The 13425-nt window shown below is 38.1% G+C and overlaps 1 protein-coding gene across 3 annotated transcripts in view; it reads left to right on the top strand.

Moving 5' to 3' along the window:
- The first annotated feature begins 489 nt into the window (after positions 1–489).
- The window catches only part of dab1b (DAB adaptor protein 1b), a 70501-nt gene continuing 57565 nt past the window's right edge, over positions 490–13425 (top strand). For all 3 annotated transcript variants that reach the window (XM_079614098.1, XM_079614099.1, XM_079614101.1), the window contains exon 1: positions 490–724. The gene's annotated coding sequence lies outside the window, so the exon portion shown is untranslated. The remainder of the gene's footprint in view (positions 725–13425) is intronic.

A 13425-nucleotide genomic window follows, 5' to 3' on the forward strand; every position in this document is an offset into this window, starting at 1 on the left:
GTCTTTAATGGTGTATTAATAACATTATGAACTGGCCACTGTCTGCAACCCTCCAGGAGAACAAACTAAACGTTATCCTTACAGTTCACACACACACATGCACACACACACACACACACACACACACACACACACACACACACACTACACCATTATTACACACATGACAAACGTGTTTTGAAAAACATGGACTGTGAAAAGCACTACACACATAAAAGAGTGGGCATCTGTTATCATACAACGGTGGGCTTCTGATTCCCCATTCCCACTTAATCCTCTCCCATCCCCCTTCACTCATCCCCACATTATCCTCCGTGCATTTGAATTATTTTGTCACGGGGGTCTGTCTCTCTCTCTCTCTCTCTCTCTCTCTCTCTCTCTCTCTCTCTCTCTCTCTCTCTCTCTCTCTCTCTCTCTCTCTCTCTCTCTCTCTCTCTCTCTCTCTCTCTCTCTCTCTCCTCCTCCCACCCCATCGCCCCATTTCTCTTCATAGCTGATTATTCTGGCTGAGAAGAAACATATTATATCTGTGTAACATTGCGATCATTGGTTTCGAGGGTGCCGTTTGATCGGAGAGGCTGAACCTGTAACGTTAGATGCAGATGTGCTGAACGATGTGCACGGACTGGATTTAACTCCTTATTTGACCATAGGAGCTGCTAGACACCGATGATTGTTGGAATAAAAGCGACCCATTGGCAGTAATCGCGACGCTCGTCGATAGGTGAGTAACGCGATGTTTGCTGTTACAGGTGCGCAGCGTTTACTAACGAGATTACAGGCATGAACTTTTAAAAATGTAACTCTTTATGTGGGTAAAGTGCACTTATTTTCTCTTCATTTCTGTCGTTCCGCTGACAATCACATTTAAAGCGACTGACATTTTTAATACGACCGGGTTTCTCCGACTTTCTTTTTTTAAAGCCTGAAATCATGTAGGAGGAAATATTAAAAACACACGTCGTGTTTATCAGAGCTTTTGTTAATTAATCAGGCCCTACATGTTTTATTTTCCCTGCATTGCTTGAAATTTCAGGAGAAACGTGAAACATATAGCCTAACTTACGATTTTATTAATATAGCCTACATTATGAAATTATGCGCATTTATTACAGTTAGTTTGTTGCACAGCGATTTTTTTAACCTGAATATATAACGTTCAATTTGTGTTAACACAATGGATCGGGACTATAGGTTTTCTTAACATATAGGCTACTTCAGATAGGTGAATGGGATCCAGATGTTGTGCTTGTTTGGTGAAAGTATACAGAGGAGCCTACAAAGCATTACAAATGGAGGATATTTCAGGGAAATTATTCTGTAAACTTCAGATAATGTGTGATCGACATAATTAAACAATTATGTGAAGTCTTGCTGTCCAATTCAATGAAGAAGAAAAACATATATTTGTTCACACTTTAGTATACAATTCTCTCTAACTATGACTTCTGCCTCTTAATTACTGCTTAGTAAGTTGTTAAATTGAGGTATTGTGTGGATTAAGAGATGTAGAATATGATCATGCAGAATAAGGCATTAATATGTGTTTTAATAAGCAGCCAATATCCTAGTAATATACATGCTAGTAATAAACTAGTTAATAGTGAGAATTTGACCCTAAACTAAAGTCTTACCATATATATATATATATATATATATATATATCGTTGATGCTTATTTTACACATTAAAAGGTATGTAGCCAACGATGACTGAACATCTGGACATTTTATGAAATTAGAAATCCCAGTTGATGCTTTTTTTAGGTCTGAAAAGGAGGACATATCTGGGAGAAAAGATGACATATGTTCCCGCTACCTTACAGCTCATGCCAGATGTTGCTGGCCAAGTGTTCATAATTCCCAGTGAGGACAAAAGCATTGAAGGCTCTGGACAAAACAGCAGTATTAATGTCACCATATGTTTTAAAAATTCAAAAAATTTGATAAGCGAGCCAAGACCTATCACCAATTGAACATCAGCTTGCTTCATGGGAATTGTCCCTGTAATAAAGTTGCTTTTTAGTTTATCTATTTTTAAAGAACATATATATTTTTACACTTAACATGTGAATTCCTGCATTTAATGTGAGCTGCATTACAAATAATTTAAACAACTATTATTGCAGCATTTTTCCTCACTTTCTGTGGCTAGCATTAGTATTAATATGGACTAGTCACTGTAAAAAATATTTTCATGATTTATTATCACAACTTTTTATCTTTTGTCAAATCAACTTCGATAACTAATGTGTGAAGAAGATAACATACTATTTTGAGTTTCTGTTTATTAAACCATTCTTCTTCATTGTATTAACTCAAATTTCTAATTACAACGTACTCAAAATTTTAAGGCAACAAGGTAACTTGCTTTTTTAAGTTAAACCAACATTTATTTTACAGTGTAGTACTAATACTATTGAGAGGATTGACCAGGTGTTTGAAAATGTAATAAAGTCACACATTTAAATGGCAATATGTTTCCAAGGGCCAAAGAAAGGTTCTGAGGTTGTCTATAGAAAATCAAGGTGTGTGTGTGTGTGTGTCTGTGTGTGTGTGTGTGTGTGTGTGTGTGTGTGTGTGTGTGTGTGTGTGTGTGTGTGTGTGTGCCTACTTAACCACATTTTGGGGACAAACAAAGTGCTTTCGTCCCGATCGGGATCCTCAGACACCGTGGGAGCAACTCAATTATACAATATTTCACAGCTTGAGGCCGGCGACGGCAAAGCCTCGGCCTCCCCTACGTTGCTTGATCTGGGGACACACAAAAGATAACAAATGCTTGATCTAAGTGACCTAGATAGATGAAGAAAAAAGAAGCCGCCTATTGTAAAGTGTTACTAATTAACCGTCTAGTTTCTAAAACCAGGTAAAATTAAAGATGCAATGACTGCATCACAATAGGGTGTTTGATTATAGTATTCATAACCAGCTTTGTTTAAAAATATATGGAATGTCCCCATTTATATAGCTAAGTAAAGCATGTATCTCTTTTTTTGTCTCAACCTTTCACTTGTAAGGGAAGCAGGTACATTTCAGAATCACTGTTTTACGGCTGATCGAATGAATCCTCCAGCAATCAATTGAAACAGGCCATAACTATTAATATCATTTCCAAAGTATTGTAAAACCTTTACAGTAACAAGATCGGCAGTTCAATACTTTTTGTTCTTTTTTATTTTATTTACCTTTAAATTACTAGATTTTATCAATAAATAAATTATTTAAAGCACATTCCTCACAACCTTTCAACTTAAAAATAATATAAGATGATATTTCATGACTCTCGATGGCCTTATATCTCTATATGGAGCAAATGAGCTGTTCCTCTGGGTCCTAAAGTTAGTTCCTCTTCAGTATGCATTCAGATACACAAGTAGACATTATAACATAACTTTGGGTAAAGTTTTTGCATTTTTCTATGTGTACTGAAGAATTCCTCGCATTCATCTAATTCCCAAGGGGGTCAAACTGACCCGCGAGGGAAGGATTTGTTACTTTTTAAAATTTCAACCACAAAACTCCTCGAATCCATTACATTTGTTTTGTATATTCGTGGTTCAAGTGCATCAAAAGTCCTAGATGAACACTCAATGTTTTAAAAATTAAAAATGTTTCAAGTCAAAATGAGAGAGTGAAGTTTCTAACAATACATGCAATTTCTGAGACCTGACCTGAACAACCTTTAATCGTTAAACAGGCTATGTGGAGTTTTTCTACTAAAATGAATCCATTTTTTATTGCCTGTGTGTGAAGGGATTGTAATCTCACATTAAAAGAGGAACTCCGGCGCAAAATGAACCTTTGGTCTAATTACACATTGTTACCTAGTCAACCGTTATCTGAGATTTGTTTTCATGATTATCGAATGTAAATAGTTTTATCTCTAAAAACAGTTCTAAAAACGCCGATCCAAGTGCGCTGGTGAGATGTGAACGAGCTATAAGTTGTGATAAGGTGAGCGCGAACAGTAGGCTACGTGTACATATCCTTCTGGAAACAACGGACCATATGAGATTCTACACAGTTCAGCGCACTTGGATCGGCGTTCGTAGATCGACTAGTAGTGACTGTTTTTCAAAGATGGATTCTGCTTATATACGTGAAGTTGACTGTATGTATAAAATATCTTCTTATTAAACTGTCTGGACAATGACAAAGTTCTCAATGCTTCGGTTTGAAGGTAGGGACCCTCATTATGCTACCGTGTTAGTGTGGGGCTATTTTGAGTCTTGTTAGTGGTATTAACAAGCGATTTTTATTTGTCATTACACTATGCCCAATATACTAGCGTTATAGGCTAAACTGTTTTTAGAGATAAAACTATTTACATTCGATAATCATGAAAACAAATCTCAGATAACGGTTGACTAGGTAACAATGTGTAATTAGACCAAAGGTTCATTTTGCGCCGGAGTTCTCCTTTAAAATGATCCACTTGGCGGGTTTTGCTATTACCTCTGAAAGCAAGTATTCCTATTTCTATGTGAAGTCTCTGGGTCGGATTTGCCGCAAAATCCAGTGACGTGACTGAGACCTGCACGTCTACTGCATCTTTATGACATGGAGTCTGCTAACACTAAGAAACGACCAGCACAACACAGACTCCAACACAAACTCCACATAATAATAAAATAAAAAAGCATGCGCACGAGCGCTTGTAAACGTATTGGTTGCAATCTGAAACATCACCGCTAGATGCCGCTGAAAACTCCACACAGCTCCTTTAATTTAACCCTCGCATTGAGTGTTCAACAAGGCTATGAAACGTCTTAATGCATCAAATCAGCTGGAATCCTGGAGGTATTACTTGTTTTTCTCTTTGTCTTTGAATGGTGATTGCCTTCTGTGGCACCGAAAGCGGTTTTCCAGGTTCAATAATTTGTTGGTCTGATCGCATCCGTCCGGAGTGGCATCTTGGCGACGATAGTGTGTCCAAGTTAGTCCAGATCCAAGTTTGAAGCTGATAAAAGTCTAGAGAGTCAGAGAAAATAAATGTAGCTAGACCTGTTAGAAAAGGCTGATTTCTTCATGTTAGACTAGCCGAGAACTCATTTATGTCATGAGTTTTTCAACTCTGCTGGTTGACCAACTTCCAAAAGGATTCTTACCATTTAGACAAGTAACTATGTTTTGTCTCCCTGCCTCAAATCCCAGACAGATGGAGAATAGTGTTTGTTTTTACATGTAGGAAGCAACCAGTACTAGCCAGATAGACCTCCAACTCTTTTAATGTTGATGTCGGCCTCTTGACAGCCTCCCTGACCAGATTTGTCTTCTCCTCAGTTTCAGAGGGATGCCCTGTTCTTGATAATGTCACTGTCATACTTACTCCACTTATTGTCTTCACTGTGTTCCATCATGGTGTATCTAATGCCTTGGAAATGTTTCTGTAGCCCTTACCTGAGCGAAACATTTCAACAATGAGATCCCGTTGATGCTTCATAAGCTCTGTGTGGCCCATGGCTCTTGCAGTAGCAGCACCCAAACAAAGCTGAGATCTTGTGGAGTTGATCAGTGTCTCTTCAGGTGAAGACAGGTGTGTAGTGGACTATTTCACACAAGCTTGATTAGTCCATTCTGGAGCCACATAACTGACTATAAAAGGGTGTGCAGATTTATGCAGTTAGTAGCCTATATTTTTATTTGTACCTTTTTTTCTCTGAAATGTGAAACTTTGTTTTTCAGTCCCAGACTCCACACAAACCAGATGTGGACCGGATCTGGGCCGACACTACTTTGTTGTCTGGGGTGGCATTGCATAGGTTGTAATTTTTACATTAAAATGTGCAAAAGTTCTGAAATTATTTATCTTCGTAAAAAAAATGTATAACACAAAAACCAGTAGGGCTGTGTATCAGCAAGAATCTGGCAATACGATACGTATCACGATATAGGGTTTGCGATACGATAAGTTGCAATATATTGCGATATTTCCAGGGCCGGAGTGGGGCCACTTTTCAGCCCGGGAGATTCAGGCCCAAGACCGGCCCACTTTTTCCATGGTGGAATTCCAAATTAGCATCTTTTTCCAAATTGGATAAATGAAGCAACAGTTCAGCTCTTACTATTGTGTAGTTTCTATTAATACCATGGTTCAACAAATAATGTAAAGGTTAAATAATAATTCACAGAAGAAGTTAACAAAAAATATTCCACTATTCCAGAAGAATAGGTTGATAAATTAACTAAAGAAAGAAAGAAAGAAAGCATTTGAAATGTATCCCACTCTTCCACAAAGAGGCATATTGAACTAATGTTTACAGTTCTGCTGCTCAGAAGCAACTCATTGCCATAAGTCCTTAAAGTTGACCTTGGACAGAATGTTTCTGTTGAAGTTAATGAAGTGAAATGTCTTCCCGGTTGGTGTTTGAAAACTTCGTTCTTGTTTCCGGCCAGTTCCGTCGCATGCCATACGTCACGACCACACGCTAGCGATTGGTTGTGACAGATCCAGAGTGACTCAGTTAACGTTTCTCTCTTGAGAGAGGCCAGACTAAGTACTGAAGAGAAATGAAATCGAGCGGAAGTACGTAGGAGGGCGGTGCCAGGCTATAAAACCTGAGCATTAAAAATGTATTTAACCAGAACACAGTGGGATTTAGGCCTACATTTGCGATAAATCAGTCTCTGTAAACATTCAACGTCATGGAACTACTTTTTGTGCAATACGAGTAATTGACGGTAATGGACAAAAATAAAGTGCTTGCAGGATTTAGATAAATTAAATTAATAAAAAGGTAAACCTATATAAAGAGACCATATATATTTTTAGATCTTGCTTTTAAGGTTCACAGTGCAGGTTTACAATTGTAACACACAATGTCCTACTGTACCTTTTTTGTGATCTGATCAAAATAATTACATCTGCTTAATATCAAAGAACAATCTTAAAGAAAAAACAAATGCAAACAATAAAATAAATGCAGATGTTGAACATTCTCAGAAGCTTTTACCTTGGATTTCACAGGTTTTTCGGTCTATTTATGTCTGTCAATGTTTTTCTGGAGGAAGATGAGCGGGTCAGCATGCTCAGATTTCAGGGCACGTCTATGTGCAGTTGCAGTGTCTCATGCAGCGGAGAAATGCACAGGAAACGCTTTGCTAGTTTGGATAGCTCAGGATACTCATGTTCACTTTCCTTCCACCAACTGATTGGGTTTTCTGGGTGAGGCAAAGGTGTTTCTTCTCTAAACCTCTTAATCTCAGCTGCAGCAGCATCATGTGCAGAGTTTGTTGTCTTTAGAAGTGGCAAATACCGTCCCAAGCAGGTCGGCCCATGCACACGATCTCCTTGGTCTCTTTATAGGCTGCAGGGAGGTGAAGGCAGATCATCTTCAGGTAGATGATCATCAACATCCTCTGACAAGTGCAAGTGCAATTAGGGCGTCTGAATCCACTTTTGCTAGTTTAACGATGGGAAAAATGGTCGGTGCTCCCGACGCATGGTCTAAAAGGGTTGTCCCTATTCTCTTCATGAGTAATGGGTGTGTTTTGGGCGTAACATGCAAAAAAACAATTAGAGTCTCGTAGGGCTGAACCCGAATATTCGAATAATCGAATATTCGTTCGGTGGGTTGGTATTCGATTTGAAAATTTGACATTCGAATATTCGGGGTTTTTTTTTTTTTTTTGCACACCTAGGATCTCCCGCGAAACGGTTCTCATTCGAGCTTGAATAAGGCCGGCTACACACTGGCTGCGTGGCATGTCCGTTTTTATTTCGGCACCCATGTTAACAGGTTGGAGTTTGCACACTACCTGCTGATACACCAGTCTCAGGAAAACGCGTGCATGGTAGAAAAAGAACCAACGCCTAAGATGTTAATATGTCATTTTGACACGAATACATATTAATAAATGTAATGTTGATGTTTGAAAGTGATAGGTTTTGACATAAATGAAAATATAAACTATAAATATTTAAAATATTATCGATTATACTGGCCAGACCGATCTACTGCGCAAGCGAGTAGATTGGACCTCAGCAGAAAGTATAAATACAAGTAGTCTGCGTCCGAGCTGTGCGCAGCTGTCGTGTACGCGTCCAAACTGGAGTATAACAGAGGCTTAAGTGTTCCAGCAACGGGAGTGTTCTAGAGCAGAACAGCGGAGTGTGTGTGGACAGAAGTGCATGAGAACAGCGGAGTGTGTGTGGAAGTGCATGATGAGCTTGTGTTTTGGGTTAAGCTGCGTTGTTTTGACATTGTGGAAAATAATAGAAACAAAATTTATTAGACTTTTTACCCGTTATTATCAATCTAAATTAATCTCGTTTTTAATTTAACTTAATTTCGTTTTTCTTTATTTAAATTTCGTTTTTTCTTTATTTAAATTTCGTTTTTCTTTATGTAAATTAAAAATTTTCTTAGTTTAAATTGTGTTTTTTCTTTATTTAAATTTCGTTTTTCTTCATTTAAATTTTGTTTTTTTCTTATTTAAATTGTGTTTTTTCTTTATTTAAATTTCGTTTTTCTTTATTTAAATTTCGTTTTTCTTTATTTAAATTTCGTTTTTTCTTTATTTAAATTTCGTTTTTCTTTATTTAAATTTCGTTTTTTCTTTATTTAAATTTCGTTTTTCTTTATTTAAATTTCGTTTTTCTTTATTTAAATTTAGTTTTTCTTTATTTAAATTTAGTTTTTTCTTTATTTAGATTTTGTTTTTTCTTTATTTAAATTTCATTTTTCTTTTTTTAAATTTAGTTTTTCTTTATTTAAATTTAGTTTTTCTTTATTTAAAATGTACCCTTTACTCTGTCAGTAATTTGTTAGTCAGAAAAATATTAGACTAGCCTACCTTAAAAGTATTGCTTAATTTAACAGACCTGTGTGTGTGCGTTTTATATCACTATAGTGCAGTGTCCGCGTTCTCGGAGCATAAGCCCAGCCCGCGTTGAGGCGCACCGCTTCCCGCTCGCGCTGTTCTGTCGTTTATTAAAAGTTTATTAATTCTGAACGTGTCGCGTCTCACGTGTCTATCTATATTGCAGACACATAGAGATTCCTGCTTTTATTAGAGAGAAGATTATGTTCAGCACCCTCTCTCCGAAGCTTCGAATATTCGATGTTCATTACTACCGAAGCTTCGAAGCTCAAAAAATGGTATTCGGACCAGCCCTAGAGTCTCGTCTCCCATTCCCTTTAAAAGCCAGTTGTGCATTCGCCATGGCGGATTCGCTATTTACATGGAGGAATTTGCAAGCGGAAAGAATGAACGCTTCTCTAGTGAGGAAACGGATCTGCTCATGCGCGAGGTTGAAGTATGCTGGCAGACCATCTACAGGACAAGCCGGATTCCACCTTAATAATCTTTTACATTGTAGTTCTTTTTTTAATTTTTTTATTTGGCATGTTTGTGTGCCGCTGCGCGTCCCTGTGTGTTTAATAAGCAGAGTGTACGCGCGTGTTGGACCGCCTATAGGCGCACATTACTAATGTGGCGGAAAAATATTTCGCCATTGACTTTATCTCGTTCACGATCTTGCACTATTGCAGCCTTGATGTCCTTTACTATGTTTGTATCATCCAGGCTTTTGTCTGGTCCCACGACGAGCTTGGAATAAAGTGATTCAATGACATTTGCTCTCTTGTGACATTACCAGTGTTGCATCCTTCATTGGCTTCGGTGCCTTGAGCACTTCCTTGGCACATGCGAAGACATGCTTTCCACTCTCTCTGACCTCTGTTGAATGCAGTGCTGCATTGATGACTGGTTGTTGCTCTAAAAATCATTCTCTCATGTCATAAGAGCTATTCCACCTTGTGTTAACCTGTGTTTTAGTAGCTGGTGCAGGTCGTGTTTGTCTGATCCTGCCGAGTAGTCTTTCCACTGCTGGCAATTTCAGTGCTTTCTGTGAGGCGAGATTCAGGCTGTGAGCAAAACATCGTAAGTGGGTCATGTCTGCAAGTCCATTCATATTGGATGCATTGTCTGTTACAATCCTGGAATGTTTCTCTTCCAAACTACAATTAGTAACGGCCTCCTTTAGTAATCCTGCGATGTTATCCCGTGTGTCTCTGTCATGCATCGCTCTTGTCTGTAGCACATGCGAGATCTGATTCCTCTCAGTCATTATGCAATGCGCTGTTATCGCTACGAATGATTCAGTGGCCCGTGATGTCCAAGCATCACGTCAAAGCGACTGTCTAGAGATTCTCATTTTTACCTCCTTGTACAAGCTGGGCACAGCGATGTCCGTAATGTGCTGTCAGCATGGTATTGTGTAGCGAGGCTCCAGTGTTTTCACCATATTACTCAAACCTTCGTTCTCAACGACACTGAGAGGGAACATTTCTTTGCAATCTTATTGAGTGAGTTACTTTGGTTGCACGCGTTTATGAAATGACAAGATTATGAAATTAAGATGAAATGACGCCACACTTGTACATCGTGGCGGGAGCTGGATCAATTATTTCGTCTTCCATTACTAGCAGCGAACTATGTTTGTTAATGCTAACATTAGCGACGTGCCCTTACGCTCTTTCCTGTCACTGTTTAAGATCAGAGATAACAAGACTGCTATCTAGCAGTCTGGCTATACACTCAAAATGAAACCACTGCCAAGAATCTTGTATGATTTTTTTTTTAAATAGGTAGGCTATATTGCATTTTTGAGAATCAATACAGTATCGTTAAACAAAATGTCATGATACACATGTGTATCGATATTTTTTTACACCCCTAAAAACCAGCTGTTTTAAAGTCCCCCTGTAGTCAATAATTCTATCCCTTAAAACTCATCTTTAATCACCAAATTTACATATTTAAACGTTTCTCCTTAAAAAACAATGTCTTCATGCCTTAAAATAGCTTAAATGTAATTCTACACCCTTGTTTCATTTACTATGAATATGCAAATAAGCCCCGCCTCCACTCACTCACTCACTCAGCTCAGAGATCCACTCGTTGACGATCACACGTTGATCTGATTGGTTGATTGGTTATAAATTAATTTGTGACTCAGAACCAGCAATTTCAAACCGTGTTTTTGAGACAATACTGTCTCTATATGGAGAAAATGAATTTGTGAATTTGCACATGGTTTGTCTTAAAGCATTTTAAAAACACCACATAAAAACTGGATTTTCAACACAGAGAGACTTTAACAGGGGTGTGTATACTTTTTTTGTATCTGCTGTACTAAAGAGTTGTTGACCAGCAGGCATTAATGCCACTTCAAGTCAACTAAAAAATGCTGTATCTCCACTCCACAGTTGATTAAAAGACCCTACGACTATTGTTTCGGTCAGGAATCTGTCTTTATAGGGGGCCAATGTGATCTCATTTGTGTTCATAGGTTTTTATACAAAGAGTGTTTTTAGATCACATGCATGTTGTACGTTTGTGTAAACACTAAAAGGTGCCTCAGTGGAAGCACTATCACATTACAGCAAGAGGTTTCAATTCACTGCTGACCCAAGAGCTCGTCCAGTCTGGAGTTTGCATGTTCTCCCGGTTTTGTTGTGGGGCTCCTCCGGTTTTTCCACAATCCAAAGATATGCAGCATAGGTACAATGGAGCAACTGTGCTTAGTTGTGTGAATGTGTTAGTCCTGGCTATCCAGGTGTTTTCCAGGGTGTCTCCCTGCCTGCGGCCCGAGACGCTGGGATAGGCTCCAGCATCACTGCAGTCTGGAGAAGAGATGAATGGATAAAACGTACCATCTCAACTTAATGCATAGAGCAAAATGTATCCGTTTATGTATAAACAGCTTTAGAGATATAAAAAAGTTTGCTAATCCTTTGAGGTTCATATGTTTAATTCATGATACTTTGATACTAATACTTTTATATTTTACGTTAAATGTTTCAGATTCATATATTTCATAGTTAGCTCCACTATAGTTATGGCCCTGTTTACAGCACCCAGGCTTTAACACGTGATCCCCGTGATCCGATCAACACACACATCAGCCAACATCAAAACACAGCTTGTTTACAGTTATCCACATCAAATAGCTCATGGATACCGATAACTGATCGGATGGCTTTTCCTTGCACAGTAATTCAAAAAGGGCTGCATAAATCAAGATTACGCTTAGGGCTACTGCAAATAATTAATGTTATTTAATAAATATAAACTCACCCGAGGGCTGTTGCATGAAGCTAGCTAAGTTTTAGAGTAGGTTTAGATTTGGCTAAACCATACAAACCCAACCTGGTTTTTAGATCAGTTTAAACAGGCTCTCAAAAGCTTGGTATAAACTTTCTCTGTCAACTAAGAGTTTGATCCAGAGTTTGTGATTTGTGTGCAGCTGAAAGTGTCAATCACACAGAACATGGAGAGCGTCAGTTAGATTCACTTCTCACAAGAGAGACGGCGCAATTCACTTCTCCTCTGAAGATTAAGAGATCATTTAGAAAATAATCATGAAATTAAATGCATTTACAAGGCAGGAATAAAAACCGCTGCTGCAGGAAAAGTTTGAGAAGGCAGCCAAAAGAAAATATCTGACTATATCAATGCATGATGTGAATCAATTTAATTTAATTAATAATGTATGTAGGTTCACAAAATGCTCAAAAGTAAACACTTAAACTTAGTTATTTAAAAACTTGATGTATTAAAGCTTGTATGTATTAATTTGAATGCAAAGTTTTATATTAATTATCAACAGAGGTGGAAAGTCCAGGGGTCAGATAGTAAAAGTCCTGCCATATGTTTATTCCACCCATGAACTCAGTCATATCTCCTGGCTGAAAAACTGTGCTAATTAGCAAATCCAGGTGATTGGAACAAAATACTGAGGAGGACTTTTATTTTCTGAACCTGGAATTTCCACCTCTGATTATCAATTCATATAATAATTATTATATGCATTGCACATAATTAGAATTAATATATTATAAATATAATAAATAATTAGCAGCAAAAGTTTTCACTATAAACTGCTTTATTTTAAAGCAAGAGATACAGAGGGAGTGGCTTTATTGCATCAGTTTCCCGAAACCATCGTACCACCGAACATTCATCATCGCAGAGTTGTGTGTTTGAGCGACAGATCTCAACATGTGGTTCGAAGCGGAGTTATGTGTTTGCATGACATGTGGACTCAATAAATCCTTATCTAGGGCCCTATGATTTCCGCGATCGCGGAAACGCGGACGGAATCGAGGAATTGGCCAATTAACGCGGAATCTAGTGTTAACGCGGAATTTTGCAGAATTTACATATTTTGAATGAAATTCTGTAGTACCGTTACCCACCGTACGCACTAATAGGCTCCGCTGCTTTCAGTCGCTTCCGTGTTTAAGCCCAGGGCTTCAGACTAACTTTTTTACTAGGAGCACTGTAGCCGATATATACCACTGATATATATATATATATATAGTCTGTTTATATTAAACTGCAAAAAGACTATTTAAAAATTAATCCTGCATGTTCTGAATGGCGCAGACGCGCGGTTTCATTTACCTCACACACAC

This window comes from Phoxinus phoxinus (assembly GCF_949152265.1).
Source record: "Phoxinus phoxinus genome assembly, chromosome: 5".
Lineage (NCBI taxonomy): Eukaryota > Metazoa > Chordata > Actinopteri > Cypriniformes > Leuciscidae > Phoxinus > Phoxinus phoxinus.